This window comes from Haemaphysalis longicornis, unplaced genomic scaffold (assembly GCF_048455015.1).
Source record: "Haemaphysalis longicornis isolate Haplotype H1 unplaced genomic scaffold, Haemaphysalis longicornis Haplotype H1 scaffold_1, whole genome shotgun sequence".
NCBI classification, from domain to species: domain Eukaryota; kingdom Metazoa; phylum Arthropoda; class Arachnida; order Ixodida; family Ixodidae; genus Haemaphysalis; species Haemaphysalis longicornis.
Genome location: NW_027526203.1, coordinates 276,344,976 through 276,366,563, shown reverse-complemented (window position 1 = coordinate 276,366,563; position 21,588 = coordinate 276,344,976). Strand labels below are relative to the sequence as shown.

The following is a 21,588-nucleotide window of genomic DNA, read 5'->3' as shown; positions in this document are numbered from 1 at the left end:
AGCTAAATGGGAGCACCCGCCTGCTTCACAATGCAAACCCGGAGACAAAGCGCCAGCGACAGAATAGCTCCTCCGGGGAGCTATTCTCGACATCACCTTGAATCCGGAGATTCATTATCCTGACAAAGCTTCTCCAATAAATGGCTGTCGACGGACATCAGAGCCAGTCAATGTTTTGCGAAGCGGCTGAATTTACACATTCGCTGTCATTTCGAGAAAGGCTACCCGCGTTCCTCAAAATACATAAAAACAAGCCTTCCTTCCTTCCATCGAATATGTCCTCCTTAGATTTTGTTCCATACGAACATTCAACGTCCTCCAATCCAAGACAAGATAGAGGGGCGTCAAAGAAAAGAAGTGGCGACCAATTTTCGCCCCCTATTTCTTCTCTTGCCAGCAGAAAACCTTGCAGGCAGCGGCGGAAAAACTGCCTCGCAACGTGAGTGGCGCCACCGCGGAAACAGGACGGCGACGTTGTGCCGGGATTCCCCGTAACCCGAGCAACGGCTTCCTTCTAAAGAAGGGGGCCCGTCTTTTCTCCTCGGTGCCCGTAACTCGGGGTCAGCCATTCGCGTCAGTGCCGTCGGCAAGCCGTTCTCGCACAAAGGTATTCTCATTTCGCGACGAAGCAAACATTCACGCCAGCGGCGAAGCTATTTGCGACGCCAGCCACTGGCAGCCCGGTGACATTCGTATATCGGAAACGCAGCTGGGCGCCTGTCGAAGTTCCCCGGCACCATCACCGCGTAGAGTAATACGCCCCCTTCCCCTCCTACGAGGCGCGCACACGTCGGCCGAAATCCTATCTCCGAACGCGTTTCTCCGGGCGTAAAAACGCAACGCGAAACGACACCGCGCGACAAGGGCGCCGCCGAACCGGGCCGTGAATCAATACGGGCCGCGCGCTCTCTCTGCCCGCGGCGAGCACCCCCGACGAAACGGCGCCGCGGTCGCATGCACGACCCGACCGCTTTGTGCGCGCAACCCTCTGCTTATCGCCAACGCCCGGCTTGCTGCTCCCTTACGTGCCGCCGCCGATAAGGCCCCGGAGGTGTCCATAAAGCGTCGCCCGGACACGTAGCCACTTCCAAACGAAGTGCAAGGGCAAGTCCGCCGGTGTCATTCGTTATTGTCAGCCCATGGTGTCAGTAGGGTGGGCGAAAACTTTCTCGCCTACGAGGTGCTTCCTTGATTTCTACCCCGTCATGCCGGGAACCTGTGGTGGAATGATTGGGGTGCGTAGGAAAGCTAAACGCGCCTAGTAACAATTTGGGAGCGATAAAGGGTTTGTCCGGTCGTCTACTTAATAATTCTTTACAGCTTACTCCCTCGTTCGATTAATTTCAGGAGGAAAAGGAAAGCATGGCGCAATAAAAATTGCTGAGATGGGAGAGACATTTGTCCTGCAGTGTACCAACATAGACTGATGACGATGATGAGGAGATAAAAATTATGGGCATCAATCCCGCAAACGCAACTCTCAGCACTAGTTGAATAATAGCGACAGCTGTCCGCTTGACGCATTCACACCGTCACATAAGGCTTCCATTTGAACCAATTTCCCCGACTGATCTTCGGTAGAAAAGACCATCAAGGCGACGGGGCCCCGCGAATGCGCTTATTCCATTATGCGGGTGGAATTCCCCGGAGGGTGGATGAGGCTCGTTATCCCGAGGGGGATTGGGCTTCGGAAGATTCGCGTCAATGCAGCACTCTCGCATCCATCGCACGTATACCGGGCCAACAGATCGACCTGTGCCCACATGCCCGTATTGTGAGCAGCTATTCAGAATTTTAGGAATATTTGGTATGGTTTCCAGGCTTCTGCACTGCCGGATTAATGAGTACTGGTCTGCCTCCCGCAAATCTCCAGGCTACAAGAGCGGGCTGTTTGGATAGCGAGATAAAGATCTGAGTAGGGGGAAGGCGAACTTAGCCTTTAGAAGGATGGCAAGTAGGTCAGCGGTTCAAATTCAGGATGAAAAAAAAAACACAGCATCGCAAGATACACAAGGGCAAATGAAGAAGAGACAACGGAAGGGCGCGCCCATGCTCGCGCATACCAGGGGAACATAAGAAGGACGGCCGCGCAAGACAGTCAGCTCGTTATGCGGCTTGTCCCGACGTCGCTGCCGCCTGTGAAACCCTACCGTCTTGCGGAAGGTCCTATGCAGGTCAGACGGGCCACTGCGTTAACGATGGAGCCAAGGAGCATGGCCCGTTATTCATAGGCGGTGCTTTTGCCTACCCACTGCCTTTGCCTGGGAACTGCTGTTCAGAGAATTGAAATACTGAATAGGAGCAAGAATACCGCTGCCCGGGAACTCGTTGAACAAAGAAAGCGCGTGCGTCAGTAACACTTCGATGGCGTAATACGCAAGCGAAATGAACTTGTTTGAAAAAAAAAAATGCTTCCAAGTCCATCGACTTTCGTTTGCCGTGGTTATCAGGGGTATCAAGTATCGTTACAGCGTCGCGGAACGAGTGCGCGCACTTCACCTATATATTCATTAGGCAAATCCCTGAGAATTTGTGACCGACTCGGACGTGAAAAGAGACGCTTGGGAACTCGTTTTCCTAGATGGGTCGGTAGGCTTCGCCAAATGCTCTAACGTGAGCGTTGAACCTAGCTGTTCACAGACACTGCGGGGGGGGGGGCGAATCCATTTTGCACCATATATACGTGCCACAGTACCTGCCTGCTGGTGTCGCGTAAATGAAAACGCGGAAGGCCATGTGTTTCGTTCAGTGTTGTACGCGTTCCTATAAAACAGGAACGAGAGCTCGTTCCTCGTTCCTTCCCAATTTTGAAACGAGTTCCCGTTACAAGTTCCTTTACTGCGAAAGGAACGCGTTCCAGTTACACTTCGAACATTGGAACGTGCCGTTACATTAATGTTACATTTCATCTTTAATTTAAAATATGGTGTCTGATTCCTGAGGCAAAATAAGTAAGAAATTTAAAACTCCCATCGAACTACGTATACTACAGGAATATGACACACCCCCGGTAGCAGTTTATCTGGAGATAAAAAGAATTTAGAGAAATGCTGCTAGGCGATTTTTTTTTTCAGGGAGCACCGGACAAACTCCAGACATGTCTAACAGCGATTTTGGTGCTCGTCTATTATAGGTGCAACACATGTGACACTTCCCACTTAGATCTTAAAAATGCGCATTAAGGCTACTGCAGTTGAGATGTGCAAATGGGAAGTTACTCACATGCAGGAACGAAAGTATATGTCTTACATAACAAATCGCGTCGAAAGGGACAATACATAGGCCTTTAATGAATTATGATTTTATATTACAGCTTATTTACAGTGAAGTTTATTACAGTGAAGCTTTGCGGATCATACAGCACAAATTTTCGAGTAACAAAACACCCGCAGCAACTGCTCGCTTCAGCCTCCTCTCAGCGTTGATCGCTTTAATTTGTTTCAAAACTTCGGGGTTCATCCCCTTGGCTCTTTGAGCAGCGTTGGTGGATTCACCTTGCTTGGAGAGTTCCGGATCAGCCTCCTAGGCTTTCCGTATGGCTATCTTCACCCAGGGGCGTCAATACAGGGGGAGCCATGGCTCCTCCTCCTTAACAGATGGGGTAGCACGGCTCCCCCAGTCAAAGGGCACCTGAACGCTTGAGGCCCAGTAGGCTCCGGGAAAATTAGCTTTATTCGAGAAAGGTCAAAATCTCCGTGGCGGTGGTCACAAATTAGACTACATAGCTCGCCTTTATGAATGCCCCAAACTCTGAAAAAATAGTAATTTCGACGTTACCCGTTTTCAGCAGGTACACAGTTTAAAGGCCTTCGTATGAAGCATTTGACAATCTAATATCTGTCTCAAATATTCGATGCCTACGGTATCAATCAGAGGATGGATGGAATATTGGTTTTGCCCTTTATATCGGGCTCATATTATCATGATACTTGCCAGCTCTACCAGAACGACCATTATCTCTTGTACACTATCCACCTCAGATTTCTAAACACCGGTTCCCATAGTGGTTTGCACCAATCGCATAAGGACGTTCTAACAAGTTGTGAGCAGAGATGTCAGCACTACAGCTATATATTAGGAAATATGAATTGTATTAGTATTGCATTAGTATTGCATATTGCATTAGCATGACATCCGTATCATACTGATGCAATATTTATAATATGATGGCACCAGACAATCGGAAATATTTCGAACAAAATTTAAACAGATTGATTGATTGGGGGGGTTTAACGCGCCGACGCAACGCAGGCGATGAGGCGCGCCGTAGTGGAGGGCTCCGGATTAATTTTGACCACCTGGGGATCTTTAACGTGCGCCGAAATCTCGCACACACGGGCGTTTTTGCTTTTCGCCTCCATCAGAAAAGCGGCCGCCACGGCCGGGAATCGAACCCGCGACCTCGTGCACAAAATTAAAACAAAATATCACTATACATAGACGTGCTCTAATAATATAATGCGCGTGGTTCAAACTATATGCACAAGATAACGCATATCATATCCTTTTGAAACTGATCTGTGTATTTAACTCTCTTACTTTGTCAATATTCATCGTGTAAGCCTTCATTTGGAAGCACGAATGTCCAGGCCTCATAGTTTAAGCGCGGTTAGGAGGCGTGTATATAAATGTGCTAAAAGCATATATTGGTTTTGGAAGTCCTTTATTTCTATTTATGTTTTATGTACACTGCTTTTTTGCATTGATAAATAAAAAAAAGGTATATAATCGTCGGTACTACCGTTGCTTCATGCAGCTGCCACAGTCGCCGTGAAGTCACTAACTGGCTTTTTTTAACTGTGCTCCCCAGCATCTGTGATGCTCAGTGAATATTTGATTGGGTTTGATTTGGTTTTATTTTGATGGCCCCATTGTGATTTGGTATGTATACTAGAATTGTAGCGCTACTGCACAGCCCCTGCAGAAATACTCAAATAAAATAGATTATGATATAAAAAAAAACAACCATAATGATAATCCGCTTGATGACGATGATGATGATTATATTTATAGCAGCCTATTCTTCGCTCTACCGGGGAAAAAATAGTTCCTACGCCACCGTCTTCACCGCATTCCGAGCTTCGCGTCGTCAAACTACGGACGGGGCCCGTCCTTCTCGGCTGGTCGTCAAGCTCGATCGGCGGCGTTACGAACTTAGCGGTGAGCAACTTCGTTAGGTTCATTCTAGGCCGCCCGCATCGCACATCGCCTGAGCTCCTTCCTCGTTCGGCCTCTTCGAAGACGAGTCGGGACTGGATCCGGCAGCACCAACGTCCCTCTTAACGGACCCGTTTTTTTGAACTCTCGCCTGTCATCAGAGTGCTTACCGCACTCGGCCCTTTGCCTAGCATGACTATCCTTGGCAGCCAGCTTGGCTGCGGATGCCCTAAACAAGGTGACCCTAGAGTCGGGAATGACGGACCTCAATGACATGACTCACGTGGCTAAACAATTTGCCAACTGCGCCCACTCTGTTGCTGCGGAGACCACGGAGCCACCACCGCCACGAAATGCTCAGCTGGTGGCCTAGTTTCCCAACAGAACGCCAGTCTTCTCGACAAGCGCATCTTTACCAGCCGCGAATGAAGACGTGTAGGCGGGCTGTCACAAGATCTAGCGCGGTGGGACTAAGCCGGCACAGCGAGTACCACCTTTGCCACGAAGCGACGAACAGGTGACGGAGGGGTTCACAGACTGGCACAGACCAGTACTAGCAAGAATCACTTCGCACACATGCAGATAGAGGCACGCGGCGCTGGGGAATTCCACAGTCTGGGAACAGTGCACGCCCTCTCCTGGGTCCACCGCTCTCCGGCGAACTCGCGATCGCTCGCATGGACACAACGCCCCCGGATAAATACGAATGGGTAGAGCGCACGCCCAATGTTTATAAAACCAAACCCCAAACCAGCGCGGTGCCTCTTCCCGCTGCCCCACACTACTCCGCATTCGCCAATTAAGCAGCCACGCAAGGAATGGAGGCACATAGATCAATGCGCATGCGTGGAATAGCATATTTAAATTCCACGCCATATCGCTTCTCATTTCCGTTCACAGCCACGCAAGCCCACAAGCATGCACACAGATAAGCAAGAATACCCCACCCGAAGTTCTCCCAGCAAAACTACAGTAATTAAAAAGTTTTTGCTGCCTGCAGAAGGCGCAGAAAGCATCGCCGGCAACGCGGGTTGAGCGCTTTTCAAGCGGGTCGCGCTATTATGTCCGCATAAGTTACACGCAGCATATCTACAAACCACACTGGCCCGTCATAGCGACAGGGCGAACTGTTCATGCGCGAGTAGACGGGTCGAATGCGTGAGGCGCACTGTCGCGGCTATTTGTGTCACTTTGCGTGCTATCCTCGTTTTGTCCGGAAGTATGCTTATCTACCGAAAAGTGCTCGAATGCAGAAAGCGGTCACTGGACAGGACACATTCATTTTTAACGAAGCCCACGTACCGATTTTTGTGAAATAAGTGGATATCCTTCTCTCGTTCCCCACTATCATCATCGTTAACTTCATTCGATTAAAGGCATCATCGGGAGGGGTCTCCGCGGCTTGTCTCTTTCTCCACATATTTTGGTGCCGAAACCCGGGAGAAGGGACCTCCAGAGGTGAGCTACAGCGAGCGTACTCCGCTTCTGTTCGACCGCATCCTCACCTCTGGAGATCGGGAATGAAGCCGCACAGGGAAGAAGCCGATTGGGAAAAGAGCGGGGCAGCCCAAGAAGAAGAAGAAGAAGACTGAACGAACCCAGCTGCAAGATATATCTGCCCGACACAGCACGAGATGTCCGTGAGCAGTGACACGACCGATGCGGAGACGACGCCGTCTTCTGCCTTCTGAGCCCGGTCACCAGCTATTACAAGCGACTTGACGCTGGACCGTACCATGGAGGCCCTTCTCGAAAGGCGGCGCATCGTCCGTCAAGACATCACGGCATTCATCGGCTACGTTGAAGACCTTCTCCCAATGACACGACCCTCAATAAGTGAGTTGAATGAGCTTGCTACCAAGTTAACAGTACTTCATGATGAACTACGCAAGACCAACCGAGAAGTGGAATATTCTGCAGACAGTGATAATCTGGAGGCCGAGTTTGAAAATGCATTCAACTTTGACTATCTAGTTTGTGTGGCGAAATCCAAGCTTGAACTTAAAATTATTGAAACAAAGAAAGCTAGAGAAAACCTAAGGACGTCTATCAAAGACCGAATTCAAGCAGAACATAGGAGACACCGGGAGAATCGGACCAGATATTTGGAAAGTGACGAATCATCAAATGCGAAGCACACTCACGGAGCGCAAAACGATCAAGGCCGACAGGAAATGAAAGGGAGTTTTCCAGAGATAACGCGAATGGAAGCCAAGTATGTTGTATTTTCTCCCGAAGAGACTGAATACAAAAAAGGGACCGCTACCAATACATTCCTGGAACGAAAGGCAATGATTCCTACCAGGACTGAACTCTCCCAAACAAAAGAAACCATGAAGAACTTTCACATGGATGTCCTTATACCAGAGATGTCCCAAGAGAAGCCTTCTTGTGATGGGGAGACAGTGCTTCCAGTGACCAATGGTGGAGACGCCGATTGCTCTGGCGAAGACAAAATGGTAGAGTTGTTATGGCCCGAAGTACTTTGTTCTCCAATGATCAAACGTGAGGCGCTGGGAAAGCAGCACATGCGAAAGAAAGAGATTGCAAAAAGCAATTGGTCAATGACAGAGGTCCTGAAAAATAGTTGTGCTCATAATTTTCCAAAGTTTGAAAACAATCACTGTTGCCAGCTGACATTGAGAATACGAAGGAAGCATATTCACCTTCATGCAAGAAGACGCACAGTGAAGCACTGTTCAAAGCGCAGAACTGCAACAGCAGCGAACACTAGAAACCGAACCGTGTGCTCTGAAAAGACCCGCAACGAGAGTACGACTCACGTGCACCCGGCTGCTATAAGGAAAAATGACTTGTGGAAACATAAAGAAATACCTGCAACCCGGACAAGCAAAAGACTGCATCAAGGGGCTGCAGTACCTTGGTTCAGAGTCAGCCAAGGCATTGTTTCCATCGATGGAGGTGGAAGCCGACATGTGTTGAACTCTTTTGGCCCACTCGGACATGAAATTAGCTCTCCATGGACTGGACACTTTCTTGGCCACGAACCACACTCATTGTCGCGCGGGGGAGGATGTTGTGAAATAAGTGGATATCCTTCTCTCGTTCCCCACTATCATCATTGTTAACTGCAATCGATTAAAGGCATCATCGGGAGGGGTCTCCGCGGCTTGTCCCTTTCTCCACACCGATAACGCACCGGCGTACTTTGTTTGAACTCTTTAGCAAGCGATAAGAATACGATGCGACGAGCGCTGGAAGGGAAGCACGAAAGTGTGAGTGTCAACCGATACCAAAAAGTGAGCCGTTTCCTAATCTTTCCACCAGCTGGGTGCGACTCTACACAGGTGCGCTTAGAGGGGACCCACGCATGGTGCTCAAAGCAAACGGCGTCGCCTAGAAGTTTATCGGGGTTCAGGGTCGTGACCTAAATACCTCTTGTAACGTGTTCAGAACAAAAACTCAAACAATGTTTAAAGCTCTAAGGGAACGCACAAAAAAGAATATAACAATCCCCACACATTTGCTTGTTTGCAAGCTACACCAAAATCGATAGCGCTGGACAGAGGTACAGGTGGAGGGGTGGACAACGCGGCCCTCACGTCTGGCAACCGCTGGTGATGAACGAGCATGTTATAGTGCCTAGAATATAAGCATGACATGGCGCAAACTTTCGCGCGCTGGGGAAGGACTTAACGCGGACCTACATAAGTTAATTAAGAATCTATTGGTGGATCTGAAGGAATGCCTGAGCATCTTATCTCTCTGTTTCGTGAACTTCAAGCTCGGCCCGACGCGCACGCCTTGCTCCGGCTTCAGAAGCCCGAAACATTGATTTGATTTGATTGATTTTAGGGCTTAACGCGCCGAAGCAACGCAGACGATGAGGCGCGACGTCGTGGAGGGCTCCGGGTTAATTTTGACCACCTGGGGATCTTTAACGTGCGCCGAAATCTCGCACACACGGGCGTTTTTGCTTTTCGCCTCCAAAAGGTCATTAGAATGCTCGAAAACATTTCTTTCCATCACCACACACAACCTTTATTCGAAAAATACAATGTATTGCTGGTAACCACAATATTCGACTACCGTCTGTGTAAGGTTTATAAACAAGAAGTAAAAATGGGCAGATCTTTCCTTAAACACCTGGCAAAACTAAAACCAAACGATATTGTGTACAACACGCGACACACAGAACATTGGAGCGTTTTGACATACAGGACATCTTACGGACAACAAATGCTCGAAAACCGACTACCAAGAATGCTCAACCCATTTCTTTCTAGAAACATAGCATTAGAAGGTATCACCTTTAGGAATCTGCGCAATTTCTTCATCTCCTCCTGAGAATGTTGTTTGGTGGTGTATTTTGATGTGTGCTTGATTGTTTTTTTTTTCTCCGTGTTCCTTGCATTTTATGTTCTTAGGTTGCCACTGACGAAAGCGGCAAATATATGTCTTTCCGTTGCGTTTAATGCTCTTTTTATTACAATCGTCGAGTCCACACTTTCTGTGGTTGTTTTCCCCGTGCCATTGTATTTTACTGTTTTTTTACTATATTCTAATTACATTTATGCTGTATTTTAATGATGTTCCTGTGTCACTATATTTTAATGATTTCCCACAAACCCGATTGCTGTAACGAACAGTATTGTTTGATTTTCGGACAACGTTTCCAAATGCTGTTCAAGCGGCCAGTGGGGGAAAGGAAGGGGGGGGGGGGATGTCCGCGGCTCTGTCAAGCTGAAATCTAGTCGGCTTTTTCTGCGGACCTCCAGCATCATGTATTTACTTGATTCGAATAAAGACCAACTTCATCAACTTCAAAATAGAGGCCGCCGCGGCCGGGAATCGAACCCGCGTCCTTGGGTTCAGTAGCACAATGGCATAGCCACTAAGCCACCATAGCGGGTAAGCCCGAAACATGGCGTTTCTCGCATATTAACGTGCACCGCGATGACGGCTCTTTGCGTTTTAATTGTCTTCGTGGTCAAGTTTATAATTTTTCTGTTACACTAAAACGAACATAATTGTTACATGCTGCATAACAAACGGCCCAGCAAAAGCTTCCTCTCTCAAAACCTGCGAACGATTTCACGTCAAGGCATTGATTTCACTAAGCGTTTCCCTCACTGTAGATTGGTCGTATCACAACAAATTTCCTCGGAGAAGTCGTTTTGTTTTCAGTATTATCATGGTTGAAAAAAAAAGAAAACAAAAACTGTTTTCTTCTATTGCTTTTTCTTTTTTTCAACCGCTCACATCTCTAGGCACGTTTTGTCGCATTAAAAGCCGCGTTGGCTGCCTGTCGTGCTTTCGTCGTTAACAGGTATGCAAATTTCGTTGCCGTCATTTCCATAATATACCTTCAGCGCCTACTCGGCGCTGCACTCGCTTCACACTCCATTTTACGATGGTATGCCGGGCGACGGACGGGCGCGTGAGTTGGCGAAGAGCCACCGCTTCTGGAGCAACAATCCTGCAGCTGCGCGGAGGCAGCGCTGTCGCTGTCAGCTCGGCTTGACGTCACCTCTCTCCGCACGCACCCTGTCGACCTTTACGCTTCTGTCTCTGTCAGTCCACGGATCGACGGGGTAAATTTTCACCCCCAGGGGCCCCGTATTCTCCACTGAATAAAATAACATAAGGAAACGTATTTAAGGCCGGGTTCTGACTGTTGCCGCAACTGTCGTAATAACTTTAAAGAATGACGTAATTTGACGTCTCAGCCAACCGAACTGCGTGACACGCCGTTTTTTTTACGTCCACAGATCACGATATGGCTTTTGCATCGGTAGTCTGAACATTTCCTTATGAAAACATTCAATACGCGCTGACAGAAGCACCCCGCAGTTTCTGTAACGCTGATCTCTACTCAACGTGCCGCCGCCGCAATGAGCTCAGCACACGGCTCGTTGCCACCGTGGTAGAGAGGTGGACGGTAAGTACAGCGAGCACCTCGTAACGAGTGCGCGCAGTGCGCATAAAGTGGTCACACATCCTGACGACGGGCACAGTCTCTCCGGAGGCTGACGGAGACACACGGGCGGTCACGACAGCGAACGTAGCGAAGTAAAACGCACGTGGCCAGTGCGTGTGCCCACACTTTGACTAAAACGATCATAGCCCCTTTCCCTCTCACATTCCCTCTTTTCCCATTCAGGCCCAGCCGCAGAAAGAAGTTGCTAAGATCAATGCGCTTTCGCGCAAGCACGCTTCTAGATACAGCGCCAAATCGTTTCGCTCGACAACTGAGTAAAGCCACGCATGACTGCTTATGACTACTGCCTTACACAAGCCTCGCTATATTGACTAGCAACACCTGTTTAAGCCTCGGCGTTGTGGCGCCTCACGGCATTTGTTAACTCGTCCGCTCGCATTAGCACATTACCTTCCAGTGATGACTCTGCAAGCAGGCTTCCCTCTTATCTAGGATGCATTGCGTACACACCCACAGGCAGACCTGAATTCATCAGACGAAGCTCCCTTTAATATGTGATGAGAACGATTGGGCTCGCGCGGCAACCCATCTACTATTCAGGCTGACGCTGTTATAACACTGCCTAGCCTGTTTCGTGGGTAGTTTCCTCGGAAGTAATGATACCGACTACACAACAGTCCTTAGTCCTCGATAAGTGGCCTCTTTTTTTCGTTATTAATTCAGCTCTCTACTGTGTCGACACATACATGTGCCCAAGAGTACGCATAACCACATACATGTCCTCCAGTCTTATAGTAAATTTTGCGGCGGTGGTTACTGCGCGAGCCCGTATCCTTGTGCCGGTGTCGTTTCGACATAGTCCTTTCTGTGAACTATAGGCATGGCCGCGCGATAATAACTAGCGGAATTTTCGGGACGTTTTTCAGCCTGCAGAACCGCTAAGTATAAGTTTCTGGTGCATAGGCTGGCTAATTTAAGTTCGTTGCAGACTTATTTGGACCCTGATTTGTGGTCCAATTATTTTCATTCCCATTAAAATCAAACGCATGAAAACAGAGCAGTTATGCATTAGACGGCTATTTTGTATCCGTGAATTCTTTCTCAAACATGGCATGGCACGGGGGAACTTTGTATTTTTGTTCTTGCTTTTAATTTTTCTTCTAGTTTTATGATTCTTGAGCACCGCCTCCCCCCCACCCCATCATTGCGTTATATTAATGCCATTTATTTAGCTAAACATGTGAGTAGGCCACCTACTTGCTCTGAGAGCCCGCACCTATACGTATTTCAAAGCTCGTGATTAGCAGAAGCCTTCTTCCAGTAAAGGGGCACTCTAATCAATAGCGGTCAGTGCTCTTTTCATAGGATTTAATTTCACAGTGTGCTGACAAGAACACTCATTTTTCAACCTAAGCTCATTGAACACAAGCCGTGCCGCTGTGGGGGGAAAGAGAATGATTTAAACCATGCGCGATTCTTCCACGTGAAACTGACGTCATGTTTTAGATGCGACGGCATCTCATTCACTCGCCTTGTCCCTCCATACGGCGTTGTCGTTGTCCGTCCACACCCCTCCCCAATTCTCCTCGCCGCGTGAGCTGCGCTCTCCGCCGCTCACCCCCTCTCCTCTCCGACAGCGAACACTCTCTCGCGAGGGGCATTGGCTTGGCTTGGCTTGGATTTGGATTTGGATTGGATTGGATTGGATTGGATTTGGATTGGATTGGATTTGGATTGGATTTGCATTGGATTTGCATTGGATTTGGATTGGATTAAAGTGGATTGTGTTGGATTGTGTTGCGCCATAGCCGCGCCACGTTGCGTCATAGCCGCGGCAGGGGGTTCACGGCACGTTTCACGCGATGGGAGAATCAACCTAACGGAAACAACAACGGAACCCCCTATGCGTCGCATCTACACAGGGGTTCCCGCGAGGGGAGGTGGGAGTAATTTTTTTTATTTTTGTCTCCTGTTTTCAGGAAACCAAACCGCCGCTTGAGTTTGAACCAGGGACTTAATGAGCACCAATTGGGGACCTGGGGAACATTTGGCTGCCAAAGCAACAGCTGGGCGATGAAGAGCGCCAGTGTGGAGGGCTACGGATTAATATTGACCTTCCGATAATCTTCAAAAGGACCATGACAATAATCTGCATCTTCGTTTTATTTAGAATATTGGGAACCTCATACCTCACTGCGATTGTGTGCGGCAGGAAAGAGTGTTCCTGTCAAAGAGGAATTAGCGTGTAAAAGCCCTCTCGCTTCCAAACCCCCTATTTCGTTCCAACATTCAATTGTGACGCAGAGCGACAATGGATGCAGTCCGGAAGTAACCTAAAATGGAGTTATGGTCTTCCTACATGTGAAACCTAAGGAGGCGTTTTACCTCTGTAATAGCGTGACCGCGAGTATCGTGCTTGCTTCAAACGACGGGACTCACGCTTAAGTTTACGTTTAGTTAGATTTTGTGCTACCTGAGCCTAACTGAGCTCCCAGTGTTGCAGTCAGAAAGCAGGTGATTTGCGTATTGAAAGGCGAAGATCCAGGGCAGCCTTTTATTCGGGTGATCGGGGCGCAGGATGCCAAATCTCACGACGATGATGATAATCTACAAAATGAAGAAGTGGCTGAGGCCACTGCGGGATGATGGGGATTTCCAGGGGACGTATAAAAAGGCGGCCTTTGGACGGGAATCAGTCCTCACACCACATTATCCCTCCAGGCGAGGAAGCTGCCTCCACACTAATCAATCTTCACACTAATTCCTCCCCCTGGGTGAAGGCAGCCGCCTGTCGCAATCAGTCCTTTGACTAGATATACCTCATAATTTTTTTTTCGAGTTTTACGCTCGTGTGTGAGTGCGCTTGTGTTTGCTTGCGTACGTGTGTGTGTGCATGTACAGTTATGGACAAATTAAATGCGAACGCATAAATATAAAGGCGAGCACACGTATAGCGCAATTTTTTTCTATGCAGGTCAAATTGTCGCATAACTCCATAGCAGAAGCAAATTATGTAGATCTGGATTTCCAAATATATACCACAACGGCGTCAGTATGTGATCTCCAAGAACCAAATTCTTCCATTTTGCGTGTTTTGGGTCCTGTTTTCTCGTTCGCGTTTCATTTGTCCATGCCTGTACGTTGTTACGTAGCAGCCGTAATGCGCATCAATAAAAAGTTTTAGCAGTCCGTCCGTTCCGTCGTGTACGTTGTTACCGGGTTTACCGGGGCCCGTCTGCGCCTTCGCGCGCGGAAGGGCGAGGAGGAAGGGCGAGGAGGAAGGGCGAGGAGGCGCGGACATGGCGAAGGCAGGCCCGCGGAACTAGTCCCCCTACCGCGACGAATTCCCAAGTGCCCAGACGGGTCCCGGTCAACACGGTAACTACGTACATGACGGAACAGACGGACTGCTAAAACTCTCTTATGACGCGCCGCCAATTCTTCGTTTGCGCGCAAAGCCAATTACCGTAGCGCAGCGCCGTGCGTGCGCCTCTGAAGAGGCGGTGGTGCCAGGCAGACAAGCCATGTTTTGTATGCCCGATAGACGTAAGCGCGGGGTTCGACTCGCAACGTTGTGCGCATGCTCGCGCCTGCTCTCTGCGCATCAGTCCTTGCGGGCCTTTGGCGAGAGTGATTTACTTGCTTGCTTGAATTCCGTTGTACAGTCTGCAAACGTGTATGAATGTTAACGACCGTTAACCTCTTTTAATGTTAGCCGTATGAATGTTAGCGCCAAAAAAGGGTGGCAGTGATAGTCAGTGCCTGTTGGCTAGAGCTCGAGCGCTGACAGAAGTTAGAACCGTAGTCGCCATTCATTTGCTGTAACCTCGCTACGGTCTTCATCTCGTCACAGATTAAACAGCTCGAAGTGTGCCTCTGACTCCTCGTCATTCGAACGGGTGCAACTCTCACGTGAAAATATCACCAGTCACGATACCGCGACGCGGGTGGTCAATGGAAAAAGCCAGGTCGAACAGCCTAAGGACTTGAAGAGCGTTTCAGACCGCATTTGTTGTTTGAACAACAATATCGCCAAATTGCTCGGGTTATTGCCTGGCGTGAAGGGACCCACCAGAGTAACGCAAGAGCTTCCCATTTTGTCTTCCTCACATGAGACGGTCGTAGGAGTACAGATGCAAAGCGATGTGCAGCGTGCACTTGCGAAACCTCAGTGCCGTACGAAAAGGTGCTCGGAGTAAACGCATGATGGGGCCAAAACCGTGGCACGAAAGCAACGGCGGGGCTTGTAAAGCACAGGGTATGTCGTGGAAGTATCACAGCGTAGTGCAGTTTTGAAGCATACTGCGTTTTGAGGCATACGGCGCACGCTTTAAAACTAGGGTCTCTTTTTTTTCTATTACGGAAGCGTTATGGGCGAGGTTTACTTCTTACGAATCTCGAAGAAACACTGACGTTAATTACTCGGAGTCTTTTTTTTTCATCCATTATTTGACCATTCGACAACAGTGAAGAGCCTCAGTTCACATTATTGTGCGGCAAAGGCAAATGACAAAGGCAAAAGGCAAAGGCAAAATACAAAGGCGAAGGCACGCGCTGTTCGCAGCCGCTGCAACAACTACTGCAATGACGTCAAACTTGTTACCAATGTGCTTTCACGCGATCTCAGCCTTCCATATTTTGACTTTCATCCATTTTGTGGGTAATATAAACTGTTTCTTCGTTTCAAATTTTGTTGTTTCTAGGTGCCGAAGCTACACCTGGGATATGAGGCGCGCCATAGTGGAGGGCTCTGGATTAGGTTGGACCCCCTGCAGATGTTTAACGTGCCCCGAAGCCTCGACAAACGGTTTTTTTCCCTTTTCGCCTCCATCTGTATATCAGCCGCCGCGGTAGGAATCAAGCTCGTGTATTTGGACTCAGCAGCACAACGTCTTAGCCACTGTGGCGGGCATTTCTTTGTTCGCAATCAGGATAGCGGGTTAAACAGCCAGCAAGCCGCTAAATTTAGCTCTGATGACTTGCCAGTTTGTCGTACAGCCCGACGTCAGTAACTAATTGCCGGGAGTGTAGTGCGAGGGAGGCGACACCATCGAAGGCGCTTTTTCGTTTACAAGTACGCTGTACTCAGCCGAAAACAACAACAACAACAACAAACAAACAAGAACGGGGCCTACGCATTCTACACTTTAGTATTACAAGGTAATTCTACAAGGCTTACAACTCAATTCAATCTCCCTTCAAGGAAGGAATTCCTCCGGCCTCTTCATCACACTTCGATTCCGCTCCTCGTTTTATACCTCGAAAGTTTGAGCAGTATCGCAGTATGGAAGCGAGACAGGCGAATATTCTTCCTAGGTAGTCTAAAACAACATGTGCGCATGCGTCAGCGCCAGTTTCTCTATAATGCGTGTGTGTCTACCATCGCCTTCGAAAGTGAAATTAACCCTTAAAATAGTTCTTGCAGCGGCACCTGGAAGTTGTATGCTGTGTTCGGCATGCAATGATTTTAAAACCTGAATCCCTGTCAGCAGGCCAATTCCGCGTACAAACACTTCTTCATCACATTTAAAGCTCTTATTATTCTTGTTACATTCCCCCTATGAACAATGAGGAGGATCCAATTTGAGCAATTCTATTAAAAGTTGCTATCCGCTAGATAAAGTGGTCAAAGACTATGGACCAATGGAGGCAGGAAAAAGCGCAAACTGCGAGGTGTTTATTTCGAGAAGACGCGCACTGTACTCGGTTGTATTAAATCTTCCTACAATATTCTTGATCAAGCTCCAGAATTTCTGTCTTCTTTTCTTTTTTTGTGATCTCCACTAGCTTACTAAACAGTAGTTTAAACGATACGTGCGTTTTAGATTGTTGCCGTGATACAGCTTGCGCTTTTTGCTTAGATATCGTTCCGAGGCATTTCTCTTCAGCACTACGATTAGCTAAAGTTCAATTTGTCTTTCTTACTTGACTACATCGCTGTTTTCTTGCTTCCAGCTACCCCTTTTTTCACATCCCATTTCAAATCCTAACAAGCTCACCACATGTACCAGACAGGCCTTTCTTGTGTAGGCTTCTCCTTATAAACACCCTTGGTGCAGCAAAGACAGCTTTACAGAAGACGCAACCTATGGGAGGGAACTACACACTCGCCTCAGCCAGCAAGCATTACTACCACGCTTCGGACTCCATCCAATTTTTAATCCAAAATGCACGTGGGACGAGCCGTGCTTTACAGATGCGTTTCCGGCACGTATGGTAGCGTGCTAAAACGGTCCTCAAGTCAATGCTGGCTTTTTTAACACCCGGAACAGCCTCAAGGACAATGAAACAATCGATTGTCAAGAAGATTATTACGTTTCTTGACATAAGCTCAAATTAGTACATCTACTTTGGTGGACCTGAGTTAAAATTTTCACAAAGAAGACCACACCCAAGAGGCGGGTAATGTTTAGCACGCAACAACAGTGAGCCCGAAAAAAAACCCAACAAAAACCGAAGTGATGCCTTATAAAAAAGAACGCACTTCATTAGAAACCCTATTTATTCTGAAGTTCACGTAAATTATAGGGAAAATACGCACTACTTGGCTTTTTGGTTTTGTTATGTTTACTTCTGACAGTCATTAAAATAAACTACGAGATGACTGATATCCTTCGTTTCAAATTCTGTAAAGACGCCAATATGAGTTTGCTTGCTTTTCATTTCTGGACAAACATAAAAAATAAAGGACGAAATTCCGCATCACCCAGTTTGCTTATTTAGAAGGCCGGAGTGAATCATCCGAACGCAACGATGAAATCCTGCCTACCTACCTCGGAAAGTTATGAATTACCGATACTAATGACGTTGCGCAGCCTCACTGCTTTACATTTGCGTCATACTCCAACATTTTATTGCTGGTTACAACGCTATTTACAAAAGAGAAGAAATATCTGAACTCAACCAGGACAATGCGACTGCAGTACATAAATACACATTGTATTTATAGTAGCACAGATTACACAGAGTAGAAGCGGTGCGCTCCATTTCCCCTATTTTGAGCGGATCATTGAGGTAAATAGGGGCTGTAGACAAACACAAGGCCGAAACATATTCAGAGCTACCGCTTCACGGTGCCCCACTGCCTCTGATCTAACAACGATTACCTTGCTGAAAAGCAAGCTGGTTGGAAACTCGGTTGGATGTCATTTTGCGTCCGAGGCACACTTACCTGCTTCCTTGGTTAAAGACAGTCGACAAAGCGTGCGCGCAAAGGACGTCGTCCAGCCGCGCGAAGGGAACGGCAAGTTGCCTGCCTACTGGCGAACTCGTTCCTTGAACGTTCGAGGAGTATGAGGGCTCATTGCGTTACAGACTGAACACCGTGCTTAACGCATACGGCACGTGTTAAGTGCGATGCTCATATCCTTGACATAACAAGGTGTGACACCGGGCGCAGGCTCCGAAGAAGAGGTCGGGGACTGCCAGACGTGTCTCGGACCTTTCCTGGCCTCGCAAGGGCCGCCGGCAGCCCACTCTGGGGAAGCTCTTTCGGGGGGGCGGCCCACCACAGCGGCGCCAGGGGGGCGAATCGGGCTCACGGCGGGAGGGCAGAAGTAACACGGCGCTGCCATTTCTCGTGCGGGTGTTACGCCAAGCCGGGTGTTGCCTTTCATTTCATCCGCAATCCCCTGGACAAAATTTTCACACGCCCAGCGGCTGGAAATCGACACGCTTGCACGGTCTCGGATCGATAGCCTCGCGAAGCCTGCAGCAGGAACGCGCTGCCGAAGTAGACAACCATGACGATGGCACCGGATAAAACGATAGCAGAACGGGCCTGCTCAAAGGTCTGACTCGCGCTCCGGACTGTGCGTGCGCTTTATCTGCGCTCACTCCTCGCGCCGCTGCTCATCTGGCGGCACAAAGGGCCCAAATGACGGCCCCCTTTGAGGCGGCGGAGCAGCGCACGAGCCGCTTTCTAAACATGGCGACATCCCATTTGCGACACGTTCTCTCGTTCTTTGCAAGAATTCGGACAGAAATCTCGCAGGGCCCCCGTCGCGCCATGATGGCATGCTTGCCGAAGTCGGCGAAATGGTTCAATGGGTCCCATACCGGCAGAGATAAGCCCGCGGGGACCGGAGAACAAGCCTGATCGTTCCCCACGAGGCTAGCATTCTCCCGGCGACATGTGTCCGGTGCAGTGGAGTCAAAGACAGGAGCGGAATGGACAAGAATAGCAATGCTTGTTGCTTTTATCGGCGCATTGCACGCTTCATTATTCTCATTTCCCTTTTCTGCGCACGTTTCCGAAAGCATGGAGGGGCCTCATTTTGTGTTGCTTCAGCGGTCATAGTTGAAATAAAGCAGACGTGATTTGTGCCCAAAGAGATCAGCTTAACGACTACGGTATCCTGCTGCAGCGTGGAGAGCTGTCAAAACTTTCAACTGAAAAAACACTACAGCCAAAGGGGGGAAACGCAACTAAAACGACAGGGAAAAGAGTGCATAGGCACTGCGGGCGGGAAGTGTCGGCTGCTGCGGCGGGCCGCCCTGAATAATGTGTTGAATGCAAAGCATTCCCCATTGCGTTACCAGTGGTTCTTTTCATTATTCTGTGCGCAGAACAGTGAAAAGAATGCACCCACGCCGGCGATTGGCGCTCGGCTGCCGGCGGCCATGCAGGCAAGCGGGAGACCTCGGCGGGGTTCACGTCGCGGCCGGCAGAAAAACCGCCACAATGGCATGGGGACAGGCGTTCGTACCTGTTCAGTCAGGCCAGGGCCCAGCCCGGCCAGGCGCCTGCCTCCATGCGCTGTTAGGCCTGGCGCAGGGTCCGGGCGGCGGTGGGTGCCGAGCGCGCCCGAAACCACGCTGCGGCGGGAGCCGAGTGTGCGGGAAACGGCGTGGCCTGGCCGCCGACTCCACTGCTGGCGTCCTCCTGCTCACATGGAGAGCGCGCTCGGGGCCGGCCGTCTCGTCCTGGCGCGTGTGGCGGTGGGCACGCGAGCCGCGGAAGCAGCCGGTGCGGGCGGCCAGCAAGGCCCGCAGCAGCCGAGCAGCAGCAGCAGCACGGCGGGTCTCGTTCGGCCTAGCTGCGACCGCCTGGGCCTCGCGACCGCACACGGAAGGGACGCCGACGTGTTCGGCCGCCCGTTTTGGGATGCTCCCGTACGATGGCGCCACCGCGGCTCCCTACGCGCCCTCACTCCCCTCTCCCCTTTCCCGACGCTTCAGCGTGCTCCTCGGATATGGCCGTGCCTCCGAACAAGCGGCGGGATCGTAACTTCCCTTTCTTCAGCCCACACGCGACACTACTTTCCGGCGCGCATTCCCAGAAACTGCTGCTCAGTGGCCCTAAAAACATCTCTGACATAAATGTAGTTAAACAAGAGCTCGGTTCTCTTGTTCAGTGCGAAAATTAATTTGTAAAATCAGGAATGTAGGGAGAAACTTGGTGCCGCGCCGGGAGCTGAACTTTATGCCGCAACATTAGGTGTAAAACACCTGCAGCAGCACCGAGTCGTCGTTTCACTTTTGTAAGTGCATGCAAACGTTCGAAAAACAAAACTCATCAGTCGTTCAGACACGATTATTTGCTGTCTCAGAAGCGTAACTTCGGGTTGTTATACACGAGTGTTATTGGGTGTTAGGCAGTTGAACAGACGCAAGAAAAATTAATCATCGCAGGTAGATTTTGCCCCAACCAGAAAAAAAAGGCAGTTGTTGCTGGATGTACGGGACATCTGAGACAGAGTAGTTTCGGAAGTAGCTGATGCGTGGTAGAGTTGGGGGAGTGCTTTCATTTTCGGGTTGTTCGCCTCTGACCCTCAGCATTTGTTCTATTTTCGCAATGACGAAGGGAACCACTTAAAAGAGGACGATGTGGGATCTCTGCGGATCATGAAAGCGTCATCATCATCCTCCTTTTTCCATTGTCTTTTTTTACCTCTCGCAATTACTGTGTCCAAGGGCATTGTCCAATCGCCTTTGTTAAATTTATGTTTGGGCTTAACGTTTGGCAGCCCGTACGTTAAGTTCAGCCACTTGACAAGCCACGTAAAATTCACTGCACGTCAAGCTGCAGATACCGTTTGACGATGTCACATTTCTAAACACAATAGGCCTAATGGCAGGTCGGCGCATACCCGCGCCCCGTCCTCCCGCTGCACCGCCACTAGTTCTGCTGGTTCCTTGGCAACGGTGAGGCGGTTTCTAAGACTTCGGGATTTTATTAAAAATTTATTGTAGATGCATATTGCACTTAGCACAGAAAAGGCGAAAAGTAAAACTGTTTTATCTCACACCCGCGGAATACAGCAAGGTTAGTGACTTCGCATTAAAACTTCTATTCTATCGGCAGCCGAGACGGCACCTTTTCGCCGGCTACATACCAACTCATATCCCCACTTGTGCGACTCCGACGTAGGGGTGGACTTGAACTTTCCAACTTTTTTAAGCCCTGGCGCAATCATAAGGAGGTGGTGCCAGGGAGAAAAACTCTGGTTACTTTTCTCATTCACTCGGGGCTGGATGACGTCTTGCGACGGCTGAGGACTCCAGCTGTCGATGTTTTTCTTGAGAAT

General features: G+C 49.2%; 1 protein-coding gene across 1 annotated transcript in view; it reads right to left on the bottom strand.

The window, feature by feature from the left end:
* Glut1 (Glucose transporter 1) overlaps positions 1–19,924 on the bottom strand; it is a 287,313-nt gene extending 267,389 nt beyond the window's left edge. Inside the window, exon 1 of the mRNA XM_077678431.1 lies at positions 19,768–19,924. The gene's annotated coding sequence lies outside the window, so the exon portion shown is untranslated. The remainder of the gene's footprint in view (positions 1–19,767) is intronic.
* Between the last annotated feature and the right edge of the window lie 1,664 nt (positions 19,925–21,588).